Raw genomic sequence first — 19,753 nt, 5'->3', positions numbered from 1 at the left:
CTTATTAGGAGGTACATGAAATTTATTTACTTTCTTAAAGATTAAATAGTACACATTAAACGTAGTACTGTTACAATTATTTTGTATAATGATACATATGAATATGTAAATTTTATGCAGATATATATTTTAGCCCATATATTCCTAAGTCTACACATGTAAGCAAGGCTATCCTTATGTATTGTTAGCTGTTATGCATATTTATGTAGGTAATATGTATAATTTTAGAACTTCAACATATGGAGAGAGATATTACGTATTGTATTTTTCTAATTTAGCCTATTGAAAAATTTCTTCACAGATATTTTTTGCTTGTTCCTTACTAAGCCTCAGACCTTAATGCACTTAGAGCATAAGTTTCACTAGTTCAATGAATTATCCATGTTAGAATTCTATCCATAAACAAAACCCTTAACCATCATTTCCCAATCACCATGGTGATCTTTTATCACAGTTCTTAAAGATAAACAAAACTAAATGCCATATAATTGTTTGGTGCAGTATTCCAGTGTGTATTGATGAGGCCTTTTGAAACTAGTAATGTTATGAAATTTCTGATAATAGAAAAAAATATAAAGTAAGTTGTTTCTGATATTAGACATCTTAATTTTTATACCGACAGTGATTATTTTTAATGTGTAAATAGTCTGTATTTTACTCTTTGAGTAAATTCATTACCAGTGTTTGTGAAAAATGGTCACTGTCAAAAGTAGAAACTTTGCTGATCTAGCCAAAACAAAAAAATCTCTGGATAAGGTGGCTTCTCATCTGAAACTCTTTCCATTTTGATAGGTGATCAAAAAGAAATTGGAATGATTTTTAGGAAAGCAATTCTGGTATTTAAGTAGATTTTTATAGAGCCAATAAAAAAAAATCAAGCAGTCCTTTATTCTCTTTTGGCATTTGGCTTCAGGTGGCAGCATGGCTGCCGCCCTGTGCACGTGGGGCGTGTACAGCTCCCTAGGCTGGTGGGCCCCACGCCGGTGTCCTCATGCAGGTAGCTGCTGACAGGAGGGTCAGAGGGGGCCATGGGTGCAAACCTTAAATAGTTATTCTCCTCACTGAGAAGTCCAAAGAAGACAATCATTTAGAGGAACTTAAGAATAAAGCCCAGGTTAAATCATTTTTGCACTAAGCATACATTTTGCATGGAACCGTAATACATATGGGTAGGAGCAATTATGAAATAATGATAGTTAATTTACGTATGAAGAAATGAAATGGGGGTAAGGCGTTTTCGTTTTGTCATCATTTACTGGCAAATCGTCTCCTACAAAATAAGAACCACATAATGTTGAAACAGACTATGTGTTAGGGACTGCCCCCTAGGAAGGCTTTGTGAGAATGATATGTAGCTTGTTTTTTAAAGGCATGTGGAGTGGTTAGATTATTTCTAACAGTTCACATTTAATGGCTTGGTATCAGGTCCATATTCAAGAATATGTATCTTATACAATTTTTGCATAACTAAAATTGTTCAAAATACAATATTTTAGATAATTGTGGGATCTGCTGAGCCAATCTGGTAAATAGTTAGAAATTACTACTTATCAAAAAAAAATTATCTTAGGTCTTGGAAATGAATTTTTCAGACCTATTTCAGACAAATGCAGTTACTCCTCTCACTTTGTTTGTAGGCATCATTCCTGGATGTACTTCGCAAGGGTTATGGTAATTAGAGGGAAGTTAGAAGATATCAGTATAAATTATCTGAAGAATAAAGGGAATTTTGGTCAATCCGCTGGGGATACCCAGTTTTATTTTAGTATATAGTTTGGAAATATGGATCCAAATTTCCTTCATGATCCATGTTACATGCCTGTTTAGATGCAAACTGTATCAGCAAGTTCTGGGTTATTATTAAGTTTGTGAATCAATTCATCATGCTGCTTATGTGTTCCGTAATGCATCTGTTTCATTGCCCTCTGTCACCGCTAGAGGAGGGAAGCTTAAAATGAGTGAACTAGTGTCTGGCAAGCTTCTCTGGGATATAATCGTGACAGATTTTCCTTGTACTTCTTTGAAAATCTTATTGATTTCAAAACCAGCACTGTTCACCAATGAATTAGAAGAATGCAAAACAAGAAACTCATTTAAATTTAAGGGCATGTTTGAAATAGTCATCATCTCTCCTACCTCCATAACAAGTATCTCTAGCTATATGTGCCATGATTTAGACCTAGGTGACTCCACTTCAGCTTCATTGAAATGAGCTTCCTTAATGAGGTCAACAAAACTTCCATTTAGTTTACACAGTTGTTGGCTTTGCCCGCGTTTATATAGGTTGTCTTCTCTCTCTCTCTCTCTCTCTCTGAGCAATTTTTACTTCCTGCCACCACTTGTCCCTATAATGAGGCTAAGAAAACATGAAAATCTCCTGTATCAAAAACCATAACTTCATCTGAAGAACAAACAAGAAGGGAATGGAATGGAGAGGCAGAGAATATTAAGTTTCTTCTTAAGTCTGCTGCCAAATTATCATAAGACTCAATGTTTGTAGGTTCTGTCCTCACAGGCTAGTGCCTATTTTCATGGTTCATCTAAGGGATAAAGACAGAAAGACACTGATCTACAGCCTCCAATCCTGTGCTTTTTTATTTCCTAGATGAAACGTTCTTCAGTTAGAATAGTTGTTTGCATGTTTCATATTTCAAGTTTCAACTATTCGTATTTTATGTTCTATTCCAACCTCTCTGAATCGTTATTGTAGTTAACTGTTGGTTTCACACACTTTATAAATCCTTGAGATAGAAAGCACAGATAGGTAAAAATAAAAACAGTAGCAAGAATGAATGTTTGAGTTGCTCTGAAAAAAGCACTGTTAGAAGTGATATGTTTCCAAACGAATTAACAAATATTTTAGCTACTATTAAACACTTAAGGCTTGATTTGGAGGAGACTAATGGATAGTTATGAAAACACCCAATTGTGGCTTTCTTTTAACCATTTTGCCTATTTTGAGAGGAGGCAGTCTTCCAAGATAGGATGGAATAGAAATTTCTTATTAGAGAGATTGTAAAACCATCATTTTTAAGACCTACACTTCTTGGCGGTGATGCTCCCCTAGATCCATATTAACGCGCTGAATCTGAAAGGATTTCTAACGCGTGGATTTATGTTCAAGCCTCTCTTTGGTCGAGGCTGTGTGTTGATGTCTGTGCTGGGTAAGTGGGAGAAGTAGTTGGGAAACCTTCCTTCGGAAGGACTCAGGGCCATGGCAGTAAAAGGATTTTTATTTACGTACCTAATTAAGGCCTTGTTTGAAAAGCAGTGATTCTTACCATCTTTGTTTTTCCTGGTTGTCTTATGTCTATGGGAACCTAAGATTGGTTAGTTCATATATTGCTCGTTTGAGTGTTTATTTTTGGTTGTCTGGGGATGAAGAGTGGGGAAGGGCGGAAAAGAGGTGTGAGCAAGTGGAACTAAGAGCTCTAATTCTGAGTTTTTCTCTATTGTAAATTTAACTCCAAACTCAAAAAGAAGCTTAACCTTGTCTTAAAGCAGATGAATTTGCCTTTAAGTGACATAAAACCAGATGCAGTTGGAATCCTCACTACAAATAGGGTTTCAGGAATTCTGATGTTAATTCAAACAGTAATTTTGAACTGGTATATCAGATTTCCAAGATGATAAGAGATACAATCTTGAATTAGGTGGCTAAATTTTCTGCGTTTTAAAATTTAATTTTATATTGCATATTTTAGGAGGATAGGTTAATTCAATTTTACAAATTTATATTATCAGAAGCTATTTTAAAGTTTTATCATTTCTACAAAGCTTAGAACACTAACAAATTATCTGAATTTGTTTTTCTCACTGTAATGTGAATTTGGTAAAATAGTTATATCCAACTAGAGTATTTTTAAGAAATCTTATTTACAAGAAATATGTAAACTGGAATGAATGTGTATAAAATTATGGTTTGAGGCTGCATTTTAAAGGCTACATTTGCATATTTGTGGTCAAATATTCTGTTGTCAATAGAAACATGGTAATCTAATTTTATTATTGTTTACATTCTGCACATGATTTACTTTCTGGAAGGTTAGAGGACATTGAGAGTAAAAGGATTTCTAACTGACATTTTTAAAGTCTGCCTGTAGCCCCATAATTGGTCTCTTATAAATTGTTCTTAAGCAAAAGCCATGAAAGAATGAACAAAATATTTTTTGGATTTGATATTTGCCTATATTGTGTCTGTGAATAGTTTCTACATGCCTATTACTAATTACTAATAATAATGGCTAATGTTTATAAATAACTTATTGTTAGTCATTATGCTGACCGTTCTCCATGATTCGTTTCATTAATCTTCAGAAAATTCCTGACCTACCAGCATAATGGTTAAGAGGCTGGGTCTGCATCCCAGCTCCACTCTTTACCAGCAGTGTTCGCTTCCATTAGGCTCAGTCTCCTCATCTTTAAAATGAGGATAATAGCAGAACTTATCTCAGGCTTGCTGTAAGGATGATAAGTAAAACCTGGAGCACACTTGGAACTTAACTAAGTGCTCTATATTTATTAACTCCTATACCAAGTCTAAATAATAGACGCCTCTACAGTCTATTGCTGTTTTTACACACAAGAAAACTGAGTCTTAGAAACTTCAATGTCAAGTTTAAAGGCACAGACTTTGTAATTGGTACCACTAATATCTGACCTAGTATTTGAGTCAAGTTCTATCTGAGTCCAGAGCCTGGGTTTTTAAATCACTGTATTAGGGATGCCTGGGTGGCTCAGTCATTAAGCGTCTGCCTTCGGCTCAGGTCATGGTCCCAGGGTCCTGGGATCGAGCCCCGCATCGGGCTCCCTGCTCGGCGGGAAGCCTGCTTCTCCCTCTCCCACTGCCCCTGCTTGTGTTCCCTCTCTCTCTGTCTCTCTCGCTGTCAAATAAATAAATAGAATCTTAAAAAAAAAAAAAAAAAGGAAAAGACTGTAGCCAGTACATAATTTGGCTCAGCTGGGAATAATATTTACATCCATAGTAACAATGAATAATATGGATTACTCTGAATATATTTTGAGGGTAGACAGAGGGAATGAAAAGAAATGGCAATATATACATGTTATATAGAAATTTGAGGATAGCTATGGGGCGCCTGGGTGGCTCAGTCGTTAAGCGTCTGCCTTCGGCTCAGGTCATGATCCCAGGGTCCTGGGATCGAGCCCCGCATCAGGCTCCCTGCTCAGCGGGAAGCCTGCTTCTCCCTCTCCCACTCCCCCTGCTTGTGTTCCCTCTCTCACTGTGTCTCTGTTAAATAAATAAAATCTTTAAAAAAATAAAATAAAATCACTGTATTAGTCTTTGGAGAGAATATGTGATTCCCACCACCTGCCAGTGTCTTTCCTGATACCTTCCTACTGAACACTGGTGCCTTCACTGCCCCATGGATGCCTTCGTAACTGGAGAACCCCATTCCCTAGCAAGCAGCAGAGCTGTGAAAGGACGGATGGCAGAGGCTTTGACGACGAAATGACTTCATTATGAGGACACGTCCCCAGGGCAGTTATACTCTGGTCTTTAAGTTCTTGTGTGTGTGAGTGTATGAGATTCCATTCTGGTGTCACGCGTGCACAGCCTATTACATCAGCAGGTTGAGTTTTAAGGGATTGTCTCTTACTAGTTTTCAAAGCTTTAGACTTAATTATAATTCCATCAGCCGTCTCTCTCTGTTAGGCTTCCCTGGGATCAAATGGAGATGGGAGGTCCTCTCTGCTTTTCATTATAATAGTCATTATTCTATACACATTTGGATTGGAGCAGTATTACTGTGAAAAAGTAGTTATAGTTTTGCTACTGCTCAGGGTAAAAATTCTCTATCTCAGAAAATATGTTTCAGTGGGTGATAAATTTGGCCACGTTTCTCTTGACTTCGAGAACCAGGTTGTGTTAACCAAGCAAAACTCAGAGAAGCAGCTTAAGTGGCATTTGTTGGAGACTCCATAGAAACAGCAGTTTCCAAAGCCAGGATTTGGGAGCATGCGTGTTATGTTCTAGGAGCAGCGAGTTGCTGTGCAGGCAGTGTGAGCGGAGGGAAATGAACAGGGAGTGTAGGAGGTGAAGTCCGAGGATAAAGGTGTGGCATGTGTAGGGCCTTGCAGCTTGGCAGATATACTATAATTTATTACAAATAGCTTTCATAGTAAGAATAGGAACTCCAGTGCTCATTGCCTGAAAGTAGGCTCAGAGTTTCTAGAAAGCCAGGCTTCTTGATAAACTAATGACTTTCTGTAAACGGTATTTGCCTAACTCCCAAGACCTAATAGTTCGGAGAATCACGTTTCTATGCCCTCTCTTCCCTAGCTGGGCCAGAAGTTTGGTATGATCAGAAATCTCTATCTTCCTTAGAACATCCTGTCTTCTGGGAAAAATTTCTAGTTCTCTCCGGGGAGATGTGAAACTTTAGTGAGTGCTAGTATTTGGCTAATTCTTCATCCTTCACTCATGGATTCCTTGCCTTAAGTAATTCCTGATTTGTTATGATGGCCACGGATGCCCAGGAGTGAGCTGTAGATAGATAAAGTGGTATGTCTCTGTGTGGCCACTTTGCGGACTTGGAGTAAAGCCTGAGAGTGACTCATTTTCCGTTTTTGGCTGCAAATATACAATATAATAGGAAAAAAATATGTAATTACAAATTTTCCATTTTTACTTTGGGTAGACAAAAAAGTTATCTGACACATTGCTGTCTTCAGTGACTGCTAAATAATCAAGGATTTATGCTAAGGATTTATGTTAAGTTTTAGGACCCCTTTTATAAGTAAAACCTTGTTATGTTTACGGTAATTTGTTGGTTTGGCTGATATATATATATATATTTTTTTTTTAGTTTCACTTTATGCTACAATATCTCATTATATTGAAAAAGGTAGATGAACTCTACCAAACATATCCCAAGGTGATATGTTTATGTACTCCCTTTAAGGCAAATTGGAAACAGTTCTTTTACATGAAATGAATCAAAATCTAAAATGCTTACCTATTTTATCATTACATCTGTTACTGTTCAGGGGAATTGTGAGTGGAAAGAATACTTTTTAACAAAATGAGGAATATGAAATGAATTGACTAAGTTCTTACTGTTTATCAAGCACATCATTATGCCTTCTGCATACCTTATTTTATGTACCTCATTTTAAAGAGTTTAAACAGCATAGTAACTGTTTTGGAGAAGAGATTCAAAGACATGTGAGACTGATTTTAAAGCCCACATTTACACTCTAAAACATGGACTCCCCGATAGCCAAATAACTCGGTTCTTTTTTTTTTTTTTTTTTAAAGATTTTGTTTATTTATTTGACAGAGAGACAGCAAGAGAGGGAACACAAGCAGGGGGAGAGGGAGAGGGAGAAGCAGGCTTCCCGCTGAGCAGGGAGCCCGGTGCGGGGCTCGAATCCAGGACCCTGGGATCATGACCTGAGCCGAAGGCAGACGCTTAACGACTGCGCCACCCAGGCGCCCCAAACTCGGTTCTTATTGACATAATTTATCTGCCTTAAGAAATTTTTATGTTACCCTGTCTAAGCATATGATTCAATGAAGGAAGTACAAGATCTATTTATATGTGTGTTTTGCTTAGTAGAGTCTCTAGGTTCCTTAAAGGCAAGGATAGACCTGTTCACTACTGTGTCCTCAGCATCTAGCAGAAGTCTTGGCAGTGATTAAGCAGTCAACAAATATGTGTCAAATGAATGCCCCATATGACTAAGCAAATAATGCAGGCGAGTGATTACAAGAGAAGAGAACCATTCATTTTATTTAAAGGCACTAACAGATTCAATGAGTATCTAACATCTGTTTTTCAAATTTTGAAAGTGATGATTTCACAGACGAATTTATATAATAGTTACATAGACTGTCCATCCAGAGAACATCCACAGTCAACGTTGCTGCTGATTTTGAATTTGATCTATAGTAACTGACTTGCATTTGACCTGTACTAATTAATTTACTGATGGAAGCCACTCCTATTGGACTTAATAGCATTTAGCAATAATGAAGCAACTTCCACATAGTCCCAAGAAATGACTGAATTATAAAAAGATCAGGCAGTGAGTTGGGTTTAGTATCCTTACAGGATGGTAAGGAGTCATGATTGGAGATGAACATTCTAAAAGATGAAAAATTTCAAGAATAAAGATATATATGTACTGTAGTGAAAAAGTCTATATGAATTTATAAAATTATATATCACACTGTGTATTCACCATTGCATCATTCGTTCATTCAAGAAATATTTGATTTGTGTCTAGAAATTTACCAGATATCATACTTGCCAAGGAGAAGTTTACAGTCTACTGTGATTTGCAGACCTATAATCAGATGACCACTATACTTTATAACAAGGGCTATATTATGCAGAGAGGTGGGAACCTAATTATGGCTGGGGTGATCGAGGATGGTTTCTGCACACAGGTAATACTTAAAGTGAGTCTTGAAAAAGAAGTAGAAAAACACTGGGTGCCAACCCAGGAAGGAAGAAAGGGCATGGATTGTAGAGCTGTGGCAAAGACATCCCTCATCTAGGGAGTATTGTGTGTGTGTGTGTGTGTGTGTGTGCGCGTGCGCATGTGTGTGTGTGTGATGTTTGGAGAGGGACATGTGCACAGTGCATATGCAATGGGGCTAAGACAGTGGCCCAAAGCAGGTGATGAAGGGCCTTATGTATGAGGTTCAGGAATTTGGATTCAATCCTGTGGGAGCTGAACATTGGGAGGCTCACAAACAGGAGAGTGATATGACTGAGTCTGTGTTTCAAAAATCTACTCCAGTAGTACTCTGCAACTGTATTCAAGGGATGGTAGGTGGGGAGAAAAGACTCTAGGTGAAAAGCTATGTTAGGACATTTTTGTCTGAAATCATGTACTTACTTACACGTTGTTATTTCAGTACAAATTTACATCCAATGCTTGCCTTAAAGAAAGTGGAGAAGGCATAATATTAAAAATAAAGAAAAGCATGGGATGCCTGGGTGGCTCAGTTGGTTAAACGGCTGCCTTCTGCTCAGGTCATGATCCCAGGGTCCTCGGATCGAGCCCCATATCAAGCCCCATATCGGGCTCCCTCTCAGCGGGAAGCCTGCTTCTCCCTTTCCCACTCCCCCTGCTTGTGTTCCCTCTCTCGCTGTCTCTCTCTGTCAAATAAATAAATAAAATCTTAAAAAAAAAATAGAGAAAAGCAGTATTGCATGATGGGGAGAACATGGATTTTGCAGTCAGACTAACCCTGGCTTAAAAAATTGCAGGTTAGCTATTTACTAACAATGTAACTAACGTGTGGGTTTTGAAAGGCAGCAGAGCAGGGGCTTGAGGGGGCTCTGCCACACAGCAGTTAGCTAGTGTGATGCTGAGTAATTAATTACTTAACTGCTCTCTGGCTCTGCTCCCTGGCCTATAAAATGAAGAAAATAATAGTACATACCTGTAGGATTACAAGGATGGTTACATGAATTGGTAAAGCACTTAGAACACAATGTGATTCCTAGGAAGTGCTTAATAGTCATTGATTATTATTATTATTACCATGATCATCATCATCTATGATCTCTGAACCTTGCTTTCTCCATTAGAAAATGGAGATTGCAGTTTTATCATGGTATTATGGCAATGTCTATTTAAAATACTGAGCATTGCGGTGCCTGGGTGATGCAGTCAGTTGAGCGTCTGACTCTTGGTTTTGGCTCAGGTCATGATCTCCGAGTCCTGGGATGGAGCCCTGCGTTGGGCTCCACGCTCAGCAGGGAGTCTGTTTGAGGATTCTCTCTTCCTCTCTCTCTGTCCCTCCCACTTGTGCTCTTTCTCTCTCTCAAATAAGTAAGTCTTAAAAAAAAAAAAAAGTTAAAATACTAAGCACAGTCACTAGCATCTACTACATGCTCAAAAAATAGCAGCTATTATTAAATAATTAGAAATGTTATATTTAAAAAACCTGCTGGGACTGGCTACTGTGTCTCCACGGGAGAAGGAGGATATTTTCTCCTCCTCTGAGGTCCTTCACATTGTGTAATGGCTGCTACACGTTCTCTGAGTACCTGGGCTACTCAGTAAGTACTTGCTCAGTTAATATATAGTAAGGGTAGGATTTATGTCTGGGAACTCCTGCAGATTGGTAAAGAATGGGAAAATATGGGGGAAAAGCATGATCTGAGATGTAAATTTGGTAGGTTGATTACATTTTAGGCAAGTACACCATTTTTCCAGATTGATATGATTGAGGTTCTGAGTCTGAGCCAGCTCATCTGCTTCTAATCTTCATACACTAGTTTATTTTACCATCCGCTAATTTGCAACATACACTGATACATTTTTATTCAGTGCCCTGGTATTCTGGGACTTTTCCTATGGCTGTTCGGTTTGCTGATTGTTCAGATTTCCATCAGAGCAATGATTAAGGATGATAAAGCCCTAGTTAGGAAATGTTTGACTTTTCACTTTTTAAAGGCTTCATGAAAGATGGTAATAAAAAAAAAAATTTAAAACTAGCTATATGACCTTAGGCTACTTTTTAAACACCTTTAAGCTGCAGTTTCCTCACCTTCGAAATGTGACAGTTATAATAAATATTTCATAAATTTGCCATGAGGAACAAAGGAACTATTGTTTGTAAAGTCCTTAACACAATTCTCAACATATAGTACGTGCTCAATAATCATAAACTTCTATTTAAAGTATTCCTTTTCCATTCTAAAATTCTACTTAAATATCGCCTATGTCATAAATTGAGAATATTACTACCTTAATTCTTAATATTAGAGCAATCTTTTCATACCATTGTGCCATGCTTCCATTATTATAACAAGCTAAAAATAGTTAGATCCCTCTTTGGAATCTAAATGTAGGTATCTGTTAAAAGTCATTAAATGGCACATTTAAGGTTTGCATACTTAGTTATATATACATCTTAATTAACAGAAAGAACCAGAAACAAACATGAACTCTAGTTAATGATGTGAATAGTGAAGTATTGAAGGAATATATATTGTTTATGCAGCTTATTTTGAAATGCATGAAAAATAAGATGGTTTTATAAGAAATAGGGAAAAGTAAATATTTTAATGTTAATTGTGAGATTTAGGTGGTTGGTTTATGGCTCTTCCCTGTATACTTTTTTTTTTTTTTTTAAGATTTTACTTGAGAGCGTGAATGAATGAGAGAGCATGAGCAGGGGGATGAGCAGAGGGAGAGGGAGAAGCATACTCCCTGCCCAGCAGGGAACAGGACCTGGGGCTGGATCCCAGGACTCGATCCTGGGACCCCGGGACCATGACCCGAACCAAAGGCAGACGCTTAACCGACTGAGCCACCCAGGTGCCCCTTAACTTTTCTATATGTATGAAAGATGTTATAATAAAATATTGGTGAAAAAAGTGAACCTACAATACTTAACGTGTCCTAGGAAGGAAACATTTGTTTTTTTGTTTTGTTTTTGTACAAAGAACTATTCCAGAATCTAGCAGAAATACGAAGAAGTATGTGACACTGCTGCTGTCTTAAGGAACTCACAGTCTGGTTGGGGGAGACCAGACTTTTTGAAAATTGAGCCCAAACTCAAAGGTCCTACTATGTCAGTTGAATTATGAAGGTGGAATTTTCCACATGTGGCTTAGCGATCGCCAGGAGTTGTAGAGCTAGTATTGAGGTCAGCAAATGCTTTTGTGCAAAAAGCTTTGTTTGTAGGAGGAGGAAATTAGCAGGCCACATATATGTTTAACTCTTTGTCACATGGGGACATTCTGTTACCTTCATTAAAACACACATTTTCATGTCTGAAATTTCACAGTAAGTTTTTGTCATTATGTACTTTCTCAATCAGCAGATTAGAAGCAGTCTGTCATTTGTGTTCTGAAATATTTCGGTGTTAGAAAGAGGGCTTCATGTCTGATTCAGCAGTCTTACACAATTCACAGACCTATACCTCTGAAACAAATAATACATTATATGTTAAAAAAAAAAAAAAAGAAGAAGAAGAAGATAGCAGGAGGGAAAGAATGAAGGGGGGGGACATCGGAAGGGGAGACGAACCATGAGAGACTATGGACTCTGAGAAACAAGCTGAGGGTTCTAGAGGGGAGGGGAGGGGGGGAGGGGGATGGGATGGCCTGGTGATGGGTATTAAGGAGGGCACGTTCTGCATGGAGCACTGGGTGTTATACACAAACAATGAATCATGGAACACTACATCAAAAACTAATGATGTATGGTGATTAACATAACATAATAAAATTAAAAAAAAAAAAAAGGGCTTCATTCTCAAGAAGGTTAGAAGCCACTGATCCAAACAAAAGTGCTCTCAGAGTTTGGAAAAAGAGCTCTTCAGCTTGTTGAGGTCTGGCCAGGCTTCAAGAAGGAGATGGAATCTGAGCTGAGTGTTGGGAAATGGGTAGAATTTGAATAGGTTGAGAAGAGATGGAATGCATTCTAAATGAGGGACCAATGTGAACAAAGGTAGGATAGTTTGGGAGACTGTGAGGAGACTAGTTTAGCTGAAGAAGGAATTGATAGGAGATAAGGTTGGAAGGATCAGCTGGAGCCAAACTGTGGAGGACTCCGAACATTAGACTGAGGAATTTGGACTTCATCCTGAAGCCAGCAGAGAAGCCATGGAATATTCTGAGCAAGGGCTTGATATGGTGAAAGTATTTTAGGTATTAATCTGGCAGCAATTGCAAGGAGAGACTGGAATGGGGGAGAGATGGACACATACGGAGGCTCGTGTAGTCTGCCCAGATTTTGTGTGTCCAGGATCTGAGCTAGTGTGGCAAGAATGAGAGTCACAGGAAAGGAAAGTGAAGCCTCAAGAGACCTTTCAAAGGAGCCATCGTCATCTACCATGGGGCATTTCTTTTACCAAAGAGAGTCAACTAGTTGAGACCTCTCCAGAAGCCATTGCATGGTGCTGCCCCAATATGGTCCACACGCTACGCTTCTGTGACTAACAAGTTCTGAAATTGACTAACCGTTCTTGTGGGCCCTGTATACATTCGGGTTCTAAGTTTAGTCTATACGTGTTGCTTTGTTTTTCATAAGGTTATGAAAGGTGTGATATTTTGAAAAATTGATATTTTTCTACCCTCTTTTAGGCAAAAGAGGATGGATGGCTCTAACTTTAAAATTTTGGAGGGATAATAATCCTCCTTCAGGGCCAATATACACATATAAAGGAATGCCTCATTTCCCAAATGGGAACTACCCAAAGAAACACATTTGCTTCATGGATATATACATTTTTAGATAAAGAAGAAATGGTTAAGTGGCTACTTACAATATTTATTAATTGAATTCTATGTCTTTAAAAAGTGTCACATAAAATATATAAATTTAGGACTATTGCTGTTTTCCACTTTCATATTTCACGTAATCATTCATTCTTTTCACATAGGCATTTGGTATCCTTTGATGCCACTTTTTCAGTCATTTGACACAGTTTTCAAAAACCTACATTTCCACTTCTACCTCATGGTTTGAGAAGGAGTACTCATTAAATCCATGAGTGATATTGCCATTGAATCCAAATTGTAACATAATATTATGGTGGCTGTGCTTTTATTTTGTCCCACAAGTTTATATTTGTTATCTAAACAGCATAGTCTTGTGCAGTGTAGCTTTTAAAAGTTCTTTTAAGGTCTATTTATAGCAGTAGCTAATATTTGCCTTTGAATGGTTATGCCCCATGCATTATTATTAAATTCAGGTACTTTACCTCTCTTTTGAAGGATCCAAGCCCAGTCCTTTTTTAACAAACAAAAATTCCAGTGGTAGACACTATTTTATGTTAATGTGTCTTCTCCAAAGAGTACTTTGTTCAAAATAATGTAACAATGTGTCCTGTGAGAGGCTTTACAAGAACCTGCCCGTAAATTGACTGAGTGGTAATTTGGGAGGAATGAAATGTCATCTTACTTTTCAACGTACCCAGTATTGTTGTTAATTGCTCTATGCAATGTGCCTAGCAGTATAAAGTCAGTTGTAAGTCATTTGTACATTTTTACCTTTATTTGTTCTCTCAATGAATATTGAGTTTCAACTATGTGTCAGGCATTGTGCTAAGTTCTGCAGGGATATAAAAAGATATAGTTCCTACCATAAAGAGATTTATAACGTATTAAAATGGATAAGACTGAAATGTAAAATGAGGTAGAATAGGATGTGTTTTCTAAAGGAGGTACAAACTCAGATTTAGTAGCTCAAGGAAAAGAAAAATCAGTCCTGAGTAGTAGGTCAAGCAAGACTTAGCAAAGCAGATGCAACTTTGATTGGAACTGGAAAGAACTGTGAGATTTAGTCAGATGGAAATTTTGCCAGAGGGAAAGGCATTAGCAAAACCATGGGTTTGGGGATGCATTACACATTAAGCATCTCCGTTTAAACCAGTTTGGTTTAAATGCTGAATATATACAGTCATGATTCATGGTCTGTAAAATGGGATAATGTTGTCACACAGAAAAGTTAGGACAATTAGATGTGACCGTGTATTTTATAATACTTTGTGTTCTTGTAAGCTACTAGTTATTATATAAGTAGGGAAGTAAAGCAAAAAAAGAAAAAAGCAAACGTCTTGGTGTTAGAGTGTGTGTGTGTGGGAGGCTTAAAAACATGATAAAGGGATGTAACTTAATAGCTTAATTCAGGAGACCATGGAGAGCTGAAGACCTCAGAGCAAAGAGCGACTCACTCAAATCTAAGCTATGGAGAGATCAGCATCTGCTTAAAGTAGAAAGGCCAATTGCCAACTTTTACGAGAGAAGAGATATAAAGTAATCAGGATAGTGGCTGTGATTTAGAAAGAAGATGGTTGGGAAAGATTAGAGTGGTAGAAATTGTAGACCTGTCAATAGGGTGTGAGGAGAGGGGATCTAAGAGAACTTGGGGGTGAAGAGGAAACTTTCTAAGTGACATGACCATTACAGAGGTATAAAATGAAGATTTTATGTTTGAGTAGGTTGAGTTCAACCCTGATCCAGGCAAGGGCATTGTGTAATTGGGATGTGGGGATTGATTCCCATGAAAAAGATGTGCTAGTAAGATAGAGATTTGGGAGTTCTCTACATGAAGATGATTTTTAAACCTCTGGCAAGGAAAGACTAGAGCAGCATTCAGACAGGTAAGAATGGCATAGAATTAAACAAAAACAAAAACAAAAAAACAGAATAAGCAAAGGGAAGAAAATCCAGAGAAGGAGATAGATCTAAGGGGAGAGGGGGAATGTCGCTGTGTTGTATTGGGTCAATGATAAGAAGAGAATCAGAGGAAGGCCCATTCTGTAAAAGAATTAAGGAAAACCAGGATTGGAAAAAGTTTGATGTGGGCAATTAAGAAAGTCCTTTTAGTGAAATAGCAGCTATAAAGGGATGAGGGAAAAGACTAAAGAGAGAATAGATGATCCAGATTTCAAGGCAAATTTTTAGGAAACTTGGTGACGAAAGAAGGGAGAAACGTATCATGGTCGAGAAAAGACTTTTAAAAATTCAGGGAAACCTGCCTTTTTAATTAAAGTATACCTGACACACAATGTTACAATGAGTTTCAGGTGTACAACATAGTGACTTGACAAGTCCCATTATACGCTATGCTCACCACAAGTGTAGCAACCATCACCACACAGCACTATTACAATACCATTGACTGTATTCCCTATGCTGGGCATTTTATTCCTCTAACTCATTTATTCACAATGGGAAGCCTTCATTTCCTAATCCCCTCATCCATTTTGTGCAGGCCCCTACTCTCCTCCCTTCTGGCAACGATCAGTTTGTTCTGGCATTTACAGGTCTGTTTCTGCTTTTTGTTTGTTCATTTGTTTTGTTTTTTAGATTCCACATATAAGTGAAATCGTATGGTATTTGTCTTTCTCTGACTTATTTTACTTAGCATAATACTCTGGGTCCATCCACGTTGTCGCAAATGGCAAGATCTCATCTTTTTTTTTATGGCTGAGTAATGTATATATACATACACACACACACACACACATATAGTCCCACAAGTTTATATTATCTATACAGCATAGTCTTGTGCAGTATAGCTTTTAAAAGGGTTCTTTTAAGGCCTATTTATAGCAGTAGCTAATATTTGCCTTTGAGTGGTTATGCCCCATGAATTATTATTAAATCCATGTAATTTTTGAAGGCTCCAAGCAGAGTCCTCTTTTAATAAACAAAATTCCAATGGCAGATGCTATTTTATGCTATGTGTCTTCTCCAGAGAGTACTTTGTTCAAAATAACATAACCACATGTGTCCTGTGAGAAGCTTTACAAGAACCTGCACATAAGTACATATATGTATATATGTTAGGTATGTATTTACGCATGTATATATATATGTATGTATACACATATATCCCATCTTCTTTATTCATCTATCCATGGGTTGCTTTCATATCTTGGCTATTATAAATAATGCTGCAATAATCATAGGGGTACCATATATCTTTTCAATTTAGTGTTTTTGTGTCCTTTGGATAAATACCCACATGTGGAATTACTGGACCATATGGTATTTCTATTTTTAACTTTTTGAGGAACTCCCGTACTGTTTTCCACAGTGGCTACACCAATTTACATTCCTACCAACGGTGCATGAGGGTTCCCTTTTCTCCATATCCTTGCCAACACTTGTTATTTGTCTTTTTGATTCTAGCCATTCTGACAGGCAGGAGGTGATATCGGTCTTTGTCAGTAGAAGAGAAGTAGCCTCTTGAGATGGAATTATTGAGGATTCTGGGAGATCAAATAATGGAGTTTTGTTGCAAAGGAGGTATGAAAGTGGCACCAAGAATAAAGGTTTAAAAGGTTAAATCCTACTACAGGAAAGGAAACCTCCGTTGAGATTAACCAGTAGGAAACTGGGAGATGTTGCAGGAAGATCATTGAAAGATCTAATGTAGCTTCAACATTCTTTATGAAATGTTGGTTAGGGCATGTGCTGAAGAGAATGGGGAATGAGGTGAGGACTAGGGGCTTGAAGAAAGTGGAAAAGACTCCATAGAAACTGTCTCAGGTACAAGAAATGGAAAAGGGAAATTGTCGAGCAACAAGATGACTCACAAGAACATGGAAAGCATAAATTTTAACAAATTTGGTCAGCATGCATATTGTGGCCCCCTCGCCCATGCTCAACCATCCAGAACAGCCGTTGAAGAGTGAACAGCAACGGCTTGCCTGTGCTAGGATTAGAGCCTGGCAAAAAAGATGCTGGGAAAAACGAGATGACCCAGGACTCTAAAGTGGAAGCTCTGGGTTCCAGACTGGGCCAGTGAAGTTGGAAAGACACGATGTTTTGATGAGCAAGTCTAGTATAAGTGAGCAAATGAAAAAAAGTGACAATTCTTGGAGGTCATACAATTCTAGGCAGTGGTGTAGCTGAATCATTTAATAACCAAAATGGAATGAAGGCAAATCTCATTGAGATATAAGAGATGAAGGACTGGATTTTTCATGCTCTTGATCATTATAGTAGGAAACAAAATAGAAAGGAAGACCGAGTGTATGTCAAGTGAAGACAAGCTGTGCTATTATAGTTTGAAAAAAAAGTTACAAAATAAGCTTAGATACTGCTGGGGGAGGACCTGCTGTTCACCTGGGCTGATGCCTTCACTGTGCAATCCTGGGCAGATTCTTCATAACACAAAGGCTGGCTCCTACTCCAGCAGGCAGAGCTGTCCTTTGGTAGTGAACTCCCTTTAACTGCTCTCTTAATTTATGGTAAAAAATTAACCAAATGGATTTAACAAGTGTCTCCTCTGATCAGCCCATCATCTTTCTGGAGGCTGTTTATATGACTACAACATTTAAAGTGCAACCAGAAGTTGCTTGATGAGCAGAGTCATACTGTAATGGGTTAGTTGGATGATCTTGAGAGCTAATGTCACCAAGCTCCAATGGTCTGATAGATACGTCTCCACTTAAATTTATGGTGAAGGAATACCGACTTATCTTTTCCATGGGCCAGTTACAGTATATTCCCCCTACACAGTACTAGAGGGAGAGGCCCACGTTTTCTCCTGGGATCCTCAGTCTCACTTGCCATGTACATCATGATCCTCCTGCTAGCCTGTATCTTCAGATGGAGTATACACAGATTGTAGTGACAAGTACAGTAGTACTCCCTTATCTGCAGTTTTGCTTTCCATGGTTCTAGTCAAATGCAGTCTAGAAGTAGATAGTCCTTCTTCTGACATATCGCCAGAAGGTCAATAACAGCCAAACGCTATGTCACAATGCCTACAACCTTTACCTCACTTCATCTCATCCTGTACGCATTTGATCATCTCACATCATCAGAAGGAGGGTTAGTTCAGTACAATAAAATATTTTGAGAGACCATATTCACATAACTTTATTACAGTATAATTTTTCTATTTTATTGCTAATCTTACTGTGCCTAATTTATAAATTAAACTTTATCATAGGTGTGTATGTATAGGAAAAAGCATAGTATGGGTAAGATTTGGTACTATCCATGGTTTCAGGCATCCACTGGGGGACTTGGAACATATCTTCCACAGATGAAGGGGGACTACCGTATAATTATAGTTTTCTTATATAATCATGATTAATCCTGTTTTCTTAAGTTACGTTCAAGTTATCTTGATTTGATATTGGCTGTCCTGAGTAAAATGGCCTCATGTTAGATCTTAGGTAAGTCGCTTGACTTTATATTTTTAATTTACTTTTCGAAGGACAAGTTTAACTTTAATGTAAAGTTTATAATAGATTTTACCCCATAAGACTTCGATTTCTCTTAAAGAGACCTATAATGATAAAGTGACTATAAAAGTGTGGCCTTTGGACTGGGTTAATGATTTGTAAACCACTGGACAGTGCTCAGTGATTTCTAAGCATTCCTCTTCTTTTTTTTTTTTTTATCCTTGCATGCGTATGTTATCCCCATTTAACAGATGAGGAAGCTGAGACACACAGAAATTGAATAACTTTTCCAGATTCGTGCTGTGAATAGCAAAGCTAGATTGAAATTCAATTGATAATTCCAAAGCTGGTACTTCTAACAATCTTTATTTGATATTGCTCTCTGGTACTAGTCCCCAGGAGAAAGGCATTCAGTGTAGCAGAATCCTGCTACTAATAATGATGATGATAGATATAGTTTCTGCTCCTACTTTATATCAGGTACTTTGTATAAATTTTTACAAATCCTTCCTGCATTCCTGTAATCTAGCTATCATTTAAAAAAATTTGTACATGAGCTAATTAAGGTCAGAGATCAAATAACTTTTATAAAGTCGTATAGCGGATAACTGGAGTCTTTGACTCCAGAACCAAGGTTCAAAGGTGTTGATAGATGGGAGTTTGTGGCACCCGTGGAGGGTAGCAAGTTGCCCTGTGTAGTGCGGGCCTAGAGTACATGGCTGAGCAAAGGAGTTGGGGGGGATTGTGGAGATTAAAGAGGCAAAGGAGAGTTTCTGAATATTTTTAGAGATGAGTAGGTCCTTAAAGTATCAGATGGAAGATTGAAGACTTAGAGGGTAAAGAGAAATTCTTAAGTGGGGGCAAAAGAGAATAAAAGTTGCTGTTTTCTAATAGACTGAAATCCTGTAATGAAAGAAAAAGTACAGTGGAGATAAAAGAATTGTACAGTTATTTATTTATTTATTTTTAAAGATTTATTTATGTTAGAGCAAGCGAAAGAGAGAAAGAGCATGCGCACAAATGGGTGGAGGGGCAGAAGGAGAGGGAGAGAATCCTCAAGCAGACTCCCTGCTGAGTGTCGAGCCTGATGCAGGGCTGGATCCTAGG

At 37.9% G+C, this 19,753-nt stretch overlaps 1 protein-coding gene across 7 annotated transcripts in view; it reads left to right on the top strand.

The window, feature by feature from the left end:
- The window catches only part of EYA1 (EYA transcriptional coactivator and phosphatase 1), a 170,646-nt gene that overhangs the window by 7,450 nt on the left and 143,443 nt on the right, over positions 1 to 19,753 (top strand). The window lies entirely within an intron of this gene.

This window comes from Neomonachus schauinslandi, chromosome 4 (assembly GCF_002201575.2).
Source record: "Neomonachus schauinslandi chromosome 4, ASM220157v2, whole genome shotgun sequence".
Classification (NCBI taxonomy): Eukaryota; Metazoa; Chordata; class Mammalia; order Carnivora; family Phocidae; genus Neomonachus; species Neomonachus schauinslandi.
The sequence above is the reverse complement of the archived record's forward strand: the minus strand, read 5'-3'. Positions and strand labels throughout refer to the sequence as shown.